The sequence below is a fragment of the Brachyhypopomus gauderio genome, unplaced genomic scaffold (genome assembly GCF_052324685.1).
Source record: "Brachyhypopomus gauderio isolate BG-103 unplaced genomic scaffold, BGAUD_0.2 sc87, whole genome shotgun sequence".
NCBI classification, from domain to species: domain Eukaryota; kingdom Metazoa; phylum Chordata; class Actinopteri; order Gymnotiformes; family Hypopomidae; genus Brachyhypopomus; species Brachyhypopomus gauderio.
This window is the reverse complement of record NW_027506908.1, coordinates 1,068,351-1,083,965: the sequence shown is the minus strand read 5'-3', so window position 1 is coordinate 1,083,965 and position 15,615 is coordinate 1,068,351. Positions and strand designations below refer to the sequence as shown.

The window sequence follows — 15,615 nt, the reverse complement described above, 5'->3', positions numbered from 1 at the left end:
AATTGTCTGCATTAAACAGTAATTGGTGTGACACTAGTGTGCAATATTCTGTAAGATTCTGTTTGGTCATGTAGAGTTTTCTTTTCACCTACTGCTTGAGTCCACATCAGGTTCTTCCAAATGGACAGCAGAATCCTTTTCATATCTAAAAGGTAAAGACATTGAAGAGAATTCGATACAGGACACCAACATTTTTATTACTGAATCATGATTGATGCAATGACATTTTATATTTTTCACTCTTTATGAGTTTTGGCTGACTTGGTCTTTTTCATTTTTCCACCCATACCTTTTGAGCACAACTCGAACGGAACAGCAGAGGACAGAACAAGCATTAGAAGATGAAGGTAATCAAAGACACATTGAATACAACATGTGTACATAATAAATTGTCTGCATTAAACAGTAATTGGTGTGACACTAGTGTGCAATATTCTGTAAGATTCTGTTTGGTCATGTAGAGTTTTCTTTTCACCTACTGCTTGAGTCCACATCAGGTTCTTCCAAATGGACAGCAGAATCTTTTTCATATCTAAAAGGTACAGACATTGAAGAGAGTGTGATGCAGGACACCAACATTTTCATTACTGAATCATGATTGTTGCAATGACATTTTATGTTTTTCACTCTTTATGAGTTTTGGCTGACTTGGTCTTTTTAATTTTTCCACCCATACCTTTTGAGCACAATTCGAACGGAACAGCAGAGAACAGAACAAGCAGTAGAAGATGAAGGTAATCAAAGACACATTGAATACAACATGTGTACATAATAAATTGTCCGCATTAAACAGTAATTGGTGTGACACTAGTGTGCAATATTCTGTAAGATTCTGTTTGGTCATGTAGAGTTTTCTTTTCACCTACTGCTTGAGTCCACATCAGGTTCTTCCAAATGGACAGCAGAATCCTTTTCATATCTAAAAGGTAAAGACATTGAAGAGAATTCGATACAGGACACCAACATTTTTATTACTGAATCATGATTGATGCAATGACATTTTATATTTTTCACTCTTTGAGTTTTGGCTGACTTGGTCTTTTTCCTTTTTCCACCCATACCTTTTGAGCACAACTCGAACGGAACAGCAGAGGACAGAACAAGCATTAGAAGATGAAGGTAATTAAAGACACATTGAATACAACATGTGTACATAATAAATTGTCTGCATTAAACAGTAATTGGTGTGACACTAGTGTGCAATATTCTGTAAGATTCTGTTTGGTCATGTAGAGTTTTCTTTTCACCTACTGCTTGAGTCCACATCAGGTTCTTCCAAATGGACAGCAGAATCCTTTTCATATCTAAAAGGTAAAGACATTGAAGAGAATTCGATACAGGACACCAACATTTTTATTACTGAATCATGATTGATGCAATGACATTTTATATTTTTCACTCTTTATGAGTTTTGGCTGACTTGGTCTTTTTCATTTTTCCACCCATACCTTTTGAGCACAACTCGAACGGAACAGCAGAGGACAGAACAAGCATTAGAAGATGAAGGTAATCAAAGACACATTGAATACAACATGTGTACATAATAAATTGTCTGCATTAAACAGTAATTGGTGTGACACTAGTGTGCAATATTCTGTAAGATTCTGTTTGGTCATGTAGAGTTTTCTTTTCACCTACTGCTTGAGTCCACATCAGGTTCTTCCAAATGGACAGCAGAATCTTTTTCATATCTAAAAGGTACAGACATTGAAGAGAGTGTGATGCAGGACACCAACATTTTCATTACTGAATCATGATTGTTGCAATGACATTTTATGTTTTTCACTCTTTATGAGTTTTGGCTGACTTGGTCTTTTTCATTTTTCCACCCATACCTTTTGAGCACAACTCGAACGGAACAGCAGAGGACAGAACAAGCATTAGAAGATGAAGGTAATCAAAGACACATTGAATACAACATGTGTACATAATAAATTGTCAGCATTAAACAGTAATTGGTGTGACACTAGTGTGCAATATTCTGTAAGATTCTGTTTGGTCATGTAGAGTTTTCTTTTCACCTACTGCTTGAGTCCACATCAGGTTCTTCCAAATGGACAGCAGAATCTTTTTCATATCTAAAAGGTACAGACATTGAAGAGAGTGTGATGCAGGACACCAACATTTTCATTACTGAATCATGATTGTTGCAATGACATTTTATATTTTTCACTCTTTATGAGTTTTGGCTGACTTGGTCTTTTTCATTTTTCCACCCATACCTTTTGAGCACATCTCGAACAGAACAGCAGAAGACAGAACAAGCAGTAGAAGATGAAGGTAATCAAAGACACATTGAATACAACATGTGTACATAATAAATTGTCCGCATTAAACAGTAATTGGTGTGACACTAGTGTGCAATATTCTGTAAGATTCTGTTTGGTCATGTAGAGTTTTCTTTTCACCTACTGCTTGAGTCCACATCAGGTTCTTACAAATGGACAGCAGAATCCTTGTCATATCTAAAAGGTAAAGACATTGAAGAGAATTCGATACAGGACACCAACATTTTTATTACTGAGTCATGATTGATGCAATGACATTTTATATTTTTCACTCTTTATGAGTTTTGGCTGACTTGGTCTTTTTCCTTTTTCCACCCATACCTTTTGAGCACAACTCGAACGGAACAGCAGAGGACAGAACAAGCATTAGAAGATGAAGGTAATTAAAGACACATTGAATACAACATGTGTACATAATAAATTGTCTGCATTAAACAGTAATTGGTGTGACACTAGTGTGCAATATTCTGTAAGATTCTGTTTGGTCATGTAGAGTTTTCTTTTCACCTACTGCTTGAGTCCACATCAGGTTCTTCCAAATGGACAGCAGAATCCTTTTCATATCTAAAAGGTAAAGACATTGAAGAGAATTCGATACAGGACACCAACATTTTTATTACTGAATCATGATTGATGCAATGACAATTTATATTTTTCACTCTTTATGAGTTTTGGCTGACTTGGTCTTTTTAATTTTTCCACCCATACCTTTTGAGCACAATTCGAACGGAACAGCAGAGGACAGAACAAGCATTAGAAGATGAAAGTAATCAAAGACACAGTGAATACAACATGTGTACATAATAAATTGTTCGCATTAAACAGTAATTGGTGTGACACTAGTGTGCAATATTCTGTAAGATTCTGTTTGGTCATGTAGAGTTTTCTTTTCACCTACTGCTTGAGTCCACATCAGGTTCTTCCAAATGGACAGCAGAATCCTTTTCATATCTAAAAGGTAAAGACATTGAAGAGAATTCGATACAGGACACCAACATTTTTATTACTGAATCATGATTGATGCAATGACATTTTATATTTTTCACTCTTTGAGTTTTGGCTGACTTGGTCTTTTTCATTTTTCCACCCATACCTTTTGAGCACAACTCGAACGGAACAGCAGAAGACAGAACAAGCATTAGAAGATGAAGGTAATCAAAGACACATTGAATACAACATGTGTACATAATAAATTGTCAGCATTAAACAGTAATTGGTGTGACACTAGTGTGCAATATTCTGTAAGATTCTGTTTGGTCATGTAGAGTTTTCTTTTCACCTACTGCTTGAGTCCACATCAGGTTCTTACAAATGGACAGCAGAATCCTTGTCATATCTAAAAGGTACAGACATTGAAGAGAGTGTGATGCAGGACACCAACATTTTCATTACTGAATCATGATTGATGCAATGACATTTTATATTTTTCACTCTTTATGAGTTTTGGCTGACTTGGTCTTTTTCATTTTTCCACCCATACCTTTTGAGCACAACTCGAACGGAACAGCAGAGGACAGAACAAGCATTAGAAGATGAAGGTAATCAAAGACACATTGAATACAACATGTGTACATAATAAATTGTCCGCATTAAACAGTAATTGGTGTGACACTAGTGTGCAATATTCTGTAAGATTCTGTTTGGTCATGTAGAGTTTTCTTTTCACCTACTGCTTGAGTCCACATCAGGTTCTTCCAAATGGACAGCAGAATCTTTTTCATATCTAAAAGGTACAGACATTGAAGAGAGTGTGATGCAGGACACCAACATTTTCATTACTGAATCATGATTGATGCAATGACATTTTATATTTTTCACTCTTTATGAGTTTTGGCTGACTTGGTCTTTTTCATTTTTCCACCCATACCTTTTGAGCACAACTCGAACGGAACAGCAGAGGACAGAACAAGCATTAGAAGATGAAGGTAATCAAAGACACATTGAATACAACATGTGTACATAATAAATTGTCTGCATTAAACAGTAATTGGTGTGACACTAGTGTGCAATATTCTGTAAGATTCTGTTTGGTCATGTAGAGTTTTCTTTTCACCTACTGCTTGAGTCCACATCAGGTTCTTACAAATGGACAGCAGAATCTTTTTCATATCTAAAAGGTAAAGACATTGAAGAGAATTCGATACAGGACACCAACATTTTTATTACTGAATCATGATTGATGCAATGACATTTTATATTTTTCACTCTTTATGAGTTTTGGCTGACTTGGTCTTTTTCATTTTTCCACCCATACCTTTTGAGCACAACTCGAACGGAACAGCAGAGGACAGAACAAGCATTAGAAGATGAAGGTAATCAAAGACACATTGAATACAACATGTGTACATAATAAATTGTCAGCATTAAACAGTAATTGGTGTGACACTAGTGTGCAATATTCTGTAAGATTCTGTTTGGTCATGTAGAGTTTTCTTTTCACCTACTGCTTGAGTCCACATCAGGTTCTTCCAAATGGACAGCAGAATCTTTTTCATATCTAAAAGGTACAGACATTGAAGAGAGTGTGATGCAGGACACCAACATTTTCATTACTGAATCATGATTGATGCAATGACATTTTATATTTTTCACTCTTTATGAGTTTTGGCTGACTTGGTCTTTTTCATTTTTCCACCCATACCTTTTGAGCACAACTCGAACGGAACAGCAGAGGACAGAACAAGCATTAGAAGATGAAGGTAATCAAAGACACATTGAATACAACATGTGTACATAATAAATTGTCTGCATTAAACAGTAATTGGTGTGACACTAGTGTGCAATATTCTGTAAGATTCTGTTTGGTCATGTAGAGTTTTCTTTTCACCTACTGCTTGAGTCCACATCAGGTTCTTACAAATGGACAGCAGAATCCTTTTCATATCTAAAAGGTAAAGACATTGAAGAGAATTCGATACAGGACACCAACATTTTTATTACTGAATCATGATTGATGCAATGACATTTTATATTTTTCACTCTTTATGAGTTTTGGCTGACTTGGTCTTTTTAATTTTTCCACCCATACCTTTTGAGCACAATTCGAACGGAACAGCAGAGAACAGAACAAGCATTAGAAGATGAAGGTAATCAAAGACACATTGAATACAACATGTGTACATAATAAATTGTCAGCATTAAACAGTAATTGGTGTGACACTAGTGTGCAATATTCTGTAAGATTCTGTTTGGTCATGTAGAGTTATCTTTTCACCTACTGCTTGAGTCCACATCAGGTTCTTCCAAATGGACAGCAGAATCTTTTTCATATCTAAAAGGTAAAGACATTGAAGAGAATTCGATACAGGACACCAACATTTTTATTACTGAATCATGACTGATGCAATGACATTTTATATTTTTCACTCTTTATGAGTTTTGGCTGACTTGGTCTTTTTCATTTTTCCACCCATACCTTTTGAGCACAACTCGAACGGAACAGCAGAGGACAGAACAAGCATTAGAAGATGAAGGTAATCAAAGACACATTGAATACAACATGTGTACATAATAAATTGTCTGCATTAAACAGTAATTGGTGTGACACTAGTGTGCAATATTCTGTAAGATTCTGTTTGGTCATGTAGAGTTTTCTTTTCACCTACTGCTTGAGTCCACATCAGGTTGTTTCAAATGGACAGCAGAATCCTTTTCATATCTAAAAGGTAAAGACATTGAAGAGAGGTTGATACAGGACACCAACATTTTCATTACTGAATCATGATTTATGCAATGACATTTTATATTTTTCACTCTTTATGAGTTTTGGCTGACTTGGTCTTTTTCGTTTTTCCACCCATACCTTTTGAGCACAACTCGAACAGAACAGCAGAAGACAGAACAAGCATTAGAAGATGAAGGTAATCAAAGACACATTGAATACAACATGTGTACATAATAAATTGTCTGCATTAAACATGCCTTCACCATGCTTGGAAACACACCAGTAGATGTCTAGAAGGAGCTGAGTATCACAGTCCTTTTAAATCTGCCTAATTGGTGCTTATCATGCTTGATTGCTGCTCGTTGACATCCACAGATGTTTTCAATACCTGATGGAAAACACTGGAATGAACCTCTGTTCTTAGGAGTGGTAGTCGTAAAGGGGTTGAATAATTGTGTCAATGAAGAAATCACAAAAAGGCCATTTAATACTTTATGACAAAAAAAAATTGATGCTATCTTTAGTTGCATTTAGTTCTTTAACAAGTCCTTGTAAGATTTCATTATGAACACAATTACAAATGTGCACTGAATTCCATAAAACTCTTCGCAGCATTGGGGGTTGAATAAATTTGATCACAACTGTATTTCTGGAAAATTGTAGTTTAAAGTATGAATATTTTTGCAGCTAATTTTAACAAATTGAACTGTGCAATAAAGAGGTGTAATTTAAATTTTTTTTATACTTCGTGTTTTCAGTTGCACATGTTTTATCAAGATTTGAGGAGAATACAGATTTAAAAAAGAACACATGTCTATTATTTACATTTAAAATATACCTGCAACATTGGTAAAAAAAAAAAAAAAAAAAAAAGACTCGAAAGGACTTGAAATTCCAAGTTTCAGACTTGGGACTTGACTTGACTGTTGCCTGTCTTGACTCGAGACTTGACTTGACTTGACTGTCTTTGCTTGAGACTTGACTCGGGACTTGAGGATAAAGACTTGGACTTACTTGAGACTTGCAAAACACTGACTTGGTCCCACCTCTGGCTAAAGAGTTTGGAGTAGCACACACGCCTACACACACTCAAATAAAGCAGGTAAAGTACCTGTGTTTGGAGTAGCACACACACACCTACACACACTCAAATAAAGCAGGTAAAGTACCTGAGCATGGAGTAGCACACACACATCTACACACACTCAAATAACGCAGGTAAAGTACCTGAGTTTGGAGTAACACACACACACCTACACACACCCACACACACACACACACACACACACACTCAAATAAAGCAGGTAAAGTACCTGAGTTTGGAGTAGCACACACACACCTACACGCACTCAAATAAAGTAGGTAAAGTGCCTGAGTTTGGAGTAGCACACCGACACACACACACACACACACACCCACACACTTAAATAACGCAGGTAAAGTACCTGAGTTTGGAGTAACACACACACCTACACACACTCAAATAAAGCAGGTAAAGTACCTGAGTTTGGAGTAGCACACACACACCTACACACACTCAAATAAAGCAGGTAAAGTACCTGAGCATGGAGTAGCGCACACACACACCTACACACACTCAAATAACGCAGGTAAAGTACCTGAGTTTGGAGTAGCACACACACACCTACACACACTCAAATAAAGTAGGTAAAGTACCTGAGTTTGGAGTAACACACACACACCTACACGCACTCAAATAAAGTAGGTAAAGTACCTGAGTTTGGAGTAGCACACCGACACACACACACACACACCCACACACTCAAATAAAGTAGGTAAAGTACCTGAGTTTGGAGTAACACACACACCTACACACACTCAAATAAAGCAGGTAAAGTACCTGAGTTTGGAGTAGCACACACACACCTGCACACACTCAAATAACACAGGTATAGTACCTGAGTTTGGAGTAGCACACACACACCTACACACACTCAAATAAAGCAGGTAAAGTACCTGAGTTTGGAGTAGCACACACACACCTACACACACCCACACACTCAAATAACGCAGGTAAAGTACCTGAGTTTGGAGTAACACACACACCTACACACACTCAAATAAAGCAGGTAAAGTACCTGAGTTTGGAGTAGCACACACACACCTGCACACACTCAAATAACACAGGTATAGTACCTGAGTTTGGAGTAGCACACACACACCTACACACACTCAAATAAAGCAGGTAAAGTACCTGAGTTTGGAGTAGCACACACACACCTACACACACCCACACACTCAAATAACGCAGGTAAAGTACCTGAGTTTGGAGTAGCAGTTGCTGAGTTTTGAGCTCTTTGGTTTTCATGTCCAGTTGCTCCATCATCTTCTGCACTTCTAACTCCTAAACACACACACAAGAAAAACAAGCAAATACAAACAACTCTCACCGTCTTTATACACATAAACACCCGACTGGGTACGGCAGAAGAGGCGTTTTTGCTCGTGCGTATCGTGTGGGTGTGGGATCTTACTTTCTGCTTGTGTATTTTGTGGGTGTGTTGAAGCTGAGAGTCGAGCTGTAATCTGAGCTGATCCAGCTGGGATGTGTGTGAAGCCTGCATCCTCTCCCTCTCCTCCAGATGAGCCCTCAACAAGCGCTCCCTCTCCACGCTCTCCTGCACACACACCGTGTGATGAACACACATTGGCTCGGTCTCTCAGGTGATCACTGAGCTGTGAGTAAATGAATTCTCCCTGCCGCACCTCCTCCAGGTGCTTGTGTCTGAGGGTGAGGAGCTGCTCCTGGTGCTCCTGCGACAGCTGCTCCAGCTTCCTGCTGTGCTCCCTCTGCACCTCCTCCCTCACCTCCTGCAACAGACCAGACAGCTGGCCACAAACACACACAAATAGACACACACACCTTAAACAACTGAAATGAACCATTCCTTCAAGATGAAAGTGTACCAGAAAGCTTAAAGTTATGTGGAATCAAAGATAGTTCCACTTTGAACCTAAATTTGGAGTTAATAATTTAGTTCGAAACAACTAAATGAAGATTTTGGCAGGTCTTAACAAAATTAATTAATTTTCCCATGCACGCTCACTGTCTAACCTCTAGTTTGAGTGAAGCTAACTGTTCCTCTTTCCTCTCCTGAAGCCGTTTCCTCTCAGCGTTAAGCTCCTCCTCTGACTCCGCCTTTAACTTGTCCAGGTCCCGCCTCCTCTGCGCCTGCAGTCTCTCTCGCTCTGCTTCCAGTTCAGAGTGCATCTCTCTCGACCTGGCCTCATTCTCCTCCCTATAAGCTCACACGTACACACGTGTCATTGTGTTTCAGTGCGTTTGGATCATTACACAGCGGGATTTAACGCTGAAATCATGAAGCTCACTTAGTAAGCAAGTGTTGCTGTTCAATGTATAGTAATGCTAATTTCTGTTGGCACGGTTATGGGATTTCAGGATAGGTTTAGCTCCAAGCTAGTGGCAGTGGTTTTCCCGTTGGATTTTACAGTAGCTCTAATGCAGGGATGTCAAAGTCAAATACACCGAGGGCCAAAAAACCAAATTTGCTACAAGCCGAGGGCCGGACTGGTTCAATGTTTATTAAAACATATTGAAATGATTGCACATGGCCTATTGAACCAAGACCTAACACAGTGTATATTATTTAATGCTTAAATGAATAAAGCAATATTTTCTTATGGATCTGTCAGTAATTTCAAGTGAAAACATTTTTCAACAAGCAAACAGATAAAAACAAACTTCCTTCAAAGAAAACATGTCCTGTACATTAAATGAATAAAGTAATAAAGGTTTGAAAAGTGCTGCAATTTAGGCTAAAGTACTTGAAAATGCTTGAAATTGTAACGACTTCGTTTCACAACAAATAGCTGTCTGACTGAACAGTTCCTGTATTACGTTAACAAATACGAGCCTCTTGCAATTCCAGGACGAAACATGAGAGAACGTGAAGACGTTAATATTGGGCGTTTTGAAAATAAACCATTAAATAATGTGAATAAAAAATTATTTCGAATAATTTCGAATATATATAGGCACCTGGGGGATGGTCTGGCTGCCGGTGGATGTGCTGATACCGGGGTTCACCTGGGGAGTAACACTGCAGTCGGAGCCTACAATACCAGCATCACTGCTCCGACACGGAATGAAAGCCTGGCATTCATCAACAGACATTTACAGTGACAATATCAAAACCCAGAACTTTCAATTCTACCTTTTACCTAGTCTGATTGTGTGAATTATGTGTGACTTGTGTATTTGTGTGTTAACGGGCCGCCCAATGGAGGATGGGTTCCCTTTTGAGTCTTGGTTCTCCCGAGGTTTCTTCCTATTCCCCACCACCATAGGGAGTTTTTCCTCACCACTGTCGCCTTTGGCTTGCTCATTAGGGTTCTGGACCCATAGTATTGTTAACCTTGTAAATCCTGTAAAGCTGCTTTGCGACAACTTGAGTTGTTAAAAGTGCTATACAAATAAACTTTGACTAAACTTTGATATATGTATAAATATTTAACTTAATTAAGTTTAACTGGTGCGCGCAAATTCGAGAGGTGCACGACCTTGCGAATCGACAGTGTGCGACGCCCTCGGGCACGGGCGGAGCCACTGCGATTACGTCATTTTCGCTGCGCAGACCCTCACCGCTTGTGTGCGCTGCAGTGACTTCGCGGGCTACCGTTGCATTGTGGGGAATGTAGTGTTTGTGCGTGCAAAACACTACACGTCGGGCGGCTGTGGCCTGCGGGCCGGTTCTAATAGTAATTAAATATCATCCAGGGGGCCATAGATAATCAATTTGCGGGCCGGATCTGGCCCGCGGGCCTTGACTTTGACATATGTGCTCTAATGCCTTCGAAAACACAGAAGGTGAGTGTCGGATGTACCTGGTAGGTTTTGAATCCTACCAAAAACAACTGCATATACACTTCATCAAAAGCTTTGAGCCAAGCGATCTAACTTGTCTAGTCTTCTCCAGTAAAGACTGTTACAGGTATTTGCAGCATCCCTATTGCAGGTGTCACTGAGTCATTCCCCACATTACAAATCTCTCAGTCCCTGTACTTTGTACTTCTATAGTTTGGTGTGTGTTTGTTTATTTGTGTTTCACTTTCTGTCCATGTCTGCTCCCTAAGCTGCTGTCGTTTGAGGTGTGTGTGTGTGTGTGTACCTGAGTTTGTTTATTTGTGTGTCTTTTTCTCAAATTTTTAACTGAATTGAAGTTGAATTATCAAAAGCTGTGTGTGTATATGCATGTGTGTGCGTGTGTTGACCACATTTTGGTATTAACAGCATTAGTGAGACCAACCTCTCTGCCACTTGTGGTCTCATCTTCTCATCTTCCTCTCTCTTTCCATCTTTCTAATCCTGCCAAAGGGAAGGATGTGTAAAAGTGTTTAGTACATCCACACACTCAACATCCCATGATACTGGTGAGACAAATTCATTCCTCATGCACATGTATTGGATTTGTGTAGGATCTGGTCAGGTTGGCTATCCAAATGCATCACAGAAACCATGTACAACACAAGGTAACTGGGAAATTAAAGTAAAGTAATGTAAAGTAGCCATTGTCTGTAGTTAACCCTGTCTGTAAAGTAGCCAATGTCTGTAGTTAACCCTGTCTGTAAAGTAGCCAATGTCTGTAGTTAACCCTGTCTGTAAAGTAGCCATTGTTATTTCTAAATACGATTTCTAAATGGCAAACAGATGATCAAGCTACCCAAGTGTTGCTGGACTATGTGTGTGTAGATGTGTGTGTAAGGTGCCTCCTGGACAGGTGTGTGTGGGCATGTGTCCTGGGGGGGGTGCCTACACCTGCTGGAGGGTGAGGGGGCCCGGGACTCACCAGCCCTGCGAAGGGTTCTGCTGGGGAGAGGTCCACCGGGTCGAGAATGTGGTCTGAAAATTTGGAGATGAAACCCACCTGATTGGAAGTGATAAAGATCACAAATAAGGACAATTCATATAAATATGCAAAGTGGGTTTAAAAGAAATTTAAAAATCACAATCAGGTAATAGTGAAAATCCAATAGTGAAGATCCAAACTCACTCCTGGGGCCTTCAGTCCCTCTGATTCCTTGTTTATTTTCTCCTTCTTCTTCTCTTTCTTCTTCTTCTCCTTGTTCTTTCTGGTTCCTGTGGAGGCGGAGCCTGAGATGGCAGAGGCAGTCCGGCCGTGGCATGTCTGAACACGCTCCCGCTCCTGGGCCACTAGTTGGCGGTAGTGCTCATCACAGGGGTGGTCCCAGGTGGACTGGCCCGTGGAGAAGTTGTGTGTGTGTGTGTGTGTGTGTGTGTGCGCTCTCCCCTGCAGGAACATTGCCACTATTGCCGTGTTCTATGCCCTGCCAGTGATCCAGCTGGTCATCACATATCAGACATTGTGTGTTCTCCACTGTACACTGTCATCCGCAGCTCTAGTGTTTGTCGGTCATGCCTTCCGCCTCCCATCTGTATAACACAGTCTACAGTCAGACAAATGTGCTGAGAGGAGCTGAGAGGAGCTGAGAGGTTCTGAGAGGAGCTGAGAGGTACTGAGAGGAGCTGAGAGGTACTGAGAGGAGCTGAGAGGTACTGAGAGGTACTGAGAGGATGTACAGGAACAGGTTTTCCTCTCCTTAGACATTTGGACTGTGACATTAGGACCTTGGTAATTACAGCATCAGAGTAGCATCAGATGTAAACATGGCATCACAGTCCAGACACGATGTTTTGAAGATGAGTGCTGACCCCACTCTGTTATTCTCTTTTGTGTGTTTATTAGGTTGTAAATGTGACTGGTAACCAAGACATCTGCTACTACAACTTCCTCTGTGCCCACCCACTAGGGGCTCTGAGGTATGAAAGAAATGCTACTTTAAGATCCACCTTTGTTACATTAAACCACCTGTTTTATAATGAGCATCTTGGAGTCTTCTTAATTTTGTATGTACCAATAAACATTAATTGACCTTCTTCCAAAGAGAGTTTATGGCTGATCTTTAACTTAATATGAGCATCTCTTTATTCTGCACCTGACGGGACCAGCTAACAAAAAGGAAAATAACTCATTTTACGCTTTCCGGACATAAACGGCGTCTCAGCGGAAGTGACAAAATAAGAGACAAAATAGTTAACAAAATAGCATCAAATAAGAATACAGAAGATTACTCAAATATACATTCTGACTTGGAAATGACATGTAAACATGTAACCTTTATAGTAGCTACAGTGACAACAGCAGTAAGAGAACCTGGACCTCTCACTCAAAATCTCCCTCATTCTTTCACATCCCCCCTCCCTCTCTCTCTCCATCCTTCTCTTCCTCTTCATCCCTCCCTCCCTCCCTCTCTCACCCTCTATCTCTCAGGTATTTGGGAAGGGTAACAGAGTATTCTGGATTGTATTCTCGGTCATTCATGTAGTGGCTACTAAGCTGCTGAGCACCCAGCTCTATTACGTGGTGGCGCTGGAGACTGGGTGAGGACTCACACACACACACACACACACACACACACACACACACACACCCACACCCACACACCCACACACACCCACACACACACACACACACACACACACACTGGAGACTGGGTGAAGACTCACACACACTCACACACACACACACTGGAGACTGGGTGAGGACACACACACACACACACACACACACTGGAGACTGGGTGAGGACACACACACACACACACACACACACACACACACACACTGGAGACTGGGTGAAGACTCACACACACTCACACACACACACACTGGAGACTGGGTGAGGACTCACACACACACACACACACACACACACACACACACACACTGGAGACTGGGTGAAGACTCACACACACTCACACACACACACACACTGGAGACTGGGTGAGGACACACACACACACACACACACACACTGGAGACTGGGTGAAGACTCACACACACTCACACACACACACACACTGGAGACTGGGTGAGGACACACACACACACACACACACACACTGGAGACTGGGTGAGGACACACACACACACACACACACACACACACTCACTGGAGACTGGGTGAAGACTCACACACACTCACACACACACACACACACACACACTGGAGACTGGGTGAGGACACACACACACACACTGGAGACTGGGTGAGGACACACACACACACACACACACACACACACACACACTGGAGACTGGGTGAAGACTCACACACACTCACACACACTGGAGACTGGGTGAGGACACACACACACACACACTGGAGACTGGGTGAGGACTCACACACACACACAGGAGACTGGGTGAGGACACACTCACACACACAGGAGACTGGGTGAGGACACACACACACACACAGGAGACTGGGTGAGGACACACACACACACACACACACACACACACACAGGAGACTGGGTGAGGACACACACACACACACACACACACACTTACAGACATGCACAAATATGCCAAACAATTTTACAAGCAGCACAGATCCTGAGCAACACTGCATGGCTATGGGAACAAGTGACAATAGACTTTTAAAGTGTTGGTGTGTGTGTGTTTCAGACTCTGGTATATTACGCAGGATGCTCTAGGTCATCTACACTGATTGTATTCGGCAGTGCAGCGGGCCCATGTATATAGTAAGTACAGCGTACCTTAACACACTCTGTGTTCCTTTCTACCCCAGAGCACCACTGTACACTCTCACACACACTGAACACTCACACTGTACACTCTCACACATCTGTCTCTTCTGTTAGGACCGCATGGTGCTGTTTGTAATGGGAAACATAGTTAACTGGTCACTGTAAGTGTTTACTCTCTCTCCCTCTCTCACACACACACACACACACACACTGGATGATTGTCTATGATTGCCCTGGATTGCCCATGTGGTATAAACATGCATTTAAATGGTTTTTGCACTGTGTGTGTCTGTTTTGTGTCTGTGCACACATGGCTGCATATGGTCTCATTAAAAGGCCCAATGACTTTGCCTCCTACCTGCTGGCTATTGCTATCTGTAAGCTGCTATTATACTTTGCCTTCTACATCATCATGAAGGTACAGTGTGCGTGAGTGCGTGCGTGTGCATTTCACCAGCTGCGTTCGGGACACTTTATACATGTTCTTCAGTGCTGTAATGACCAACATACTTTGAGTCACTGTGTGGTGACAGGAAACTGCACACAAAAGTCCACAGAGTCCCACAGTATGACGTTTGTTTTATTACAGGTTATAGATTCTTTTCTTTTATATCGTTGTCATCGGGTGAGGGGGTGCACCGGTCACTCTCAGGTCCCCTTCACACACACACACAAATATACAGGTGAGGGGGTGCACCGGCCGCTCTCAGGTCCCCTACACACACACACACACACACAAATATACAGGTGAGGGGGTGCACCGGCCGCTCTCAGGTCCCCTTCACACACACACACTGATATACAGGTGAGGGGGTGCACCGGTCACTCTCAGGTCCCCTTCACACACACACACAAATATACAGGTGATGGGGTGCACCGGTCACTCTCAGGTCCCCTTCACACACACACACAAATATACAGGTGATGGGGTGCACCGGTCGCTCTCAGGTCCCCTACACACACACACACAAATATACAGGTGAGGGGATGCACCGGTCGCTCTCAGGTCCCCTTCACACACACACAAATATACAGGTGAGGGGGTGCACC

General features: G+C 41.3%; 1 long non-coding RNA gene across 1 annotated transcript; it reads left to right on the top strand.

Annotated features, from left to right (window-relative positions):
- The first annotated feature begins 13,339 nt into the window (after positions 1-13,339).
- LOC143493474 (uncharacterized) lies at positions 13,340-14,698 on the top strand. Its single transcript, XR_013125478.1, has 3 exons — positions 13,340-13,393; positions 14,483-14,559; positions 14,680-14,698. It is a non-coding gene; the product is annotated as an uncharacterized LOC143493474 (long non-coding RNA).
- Positions 14,699-15,615: the final 917 nt, after the last annotated feature.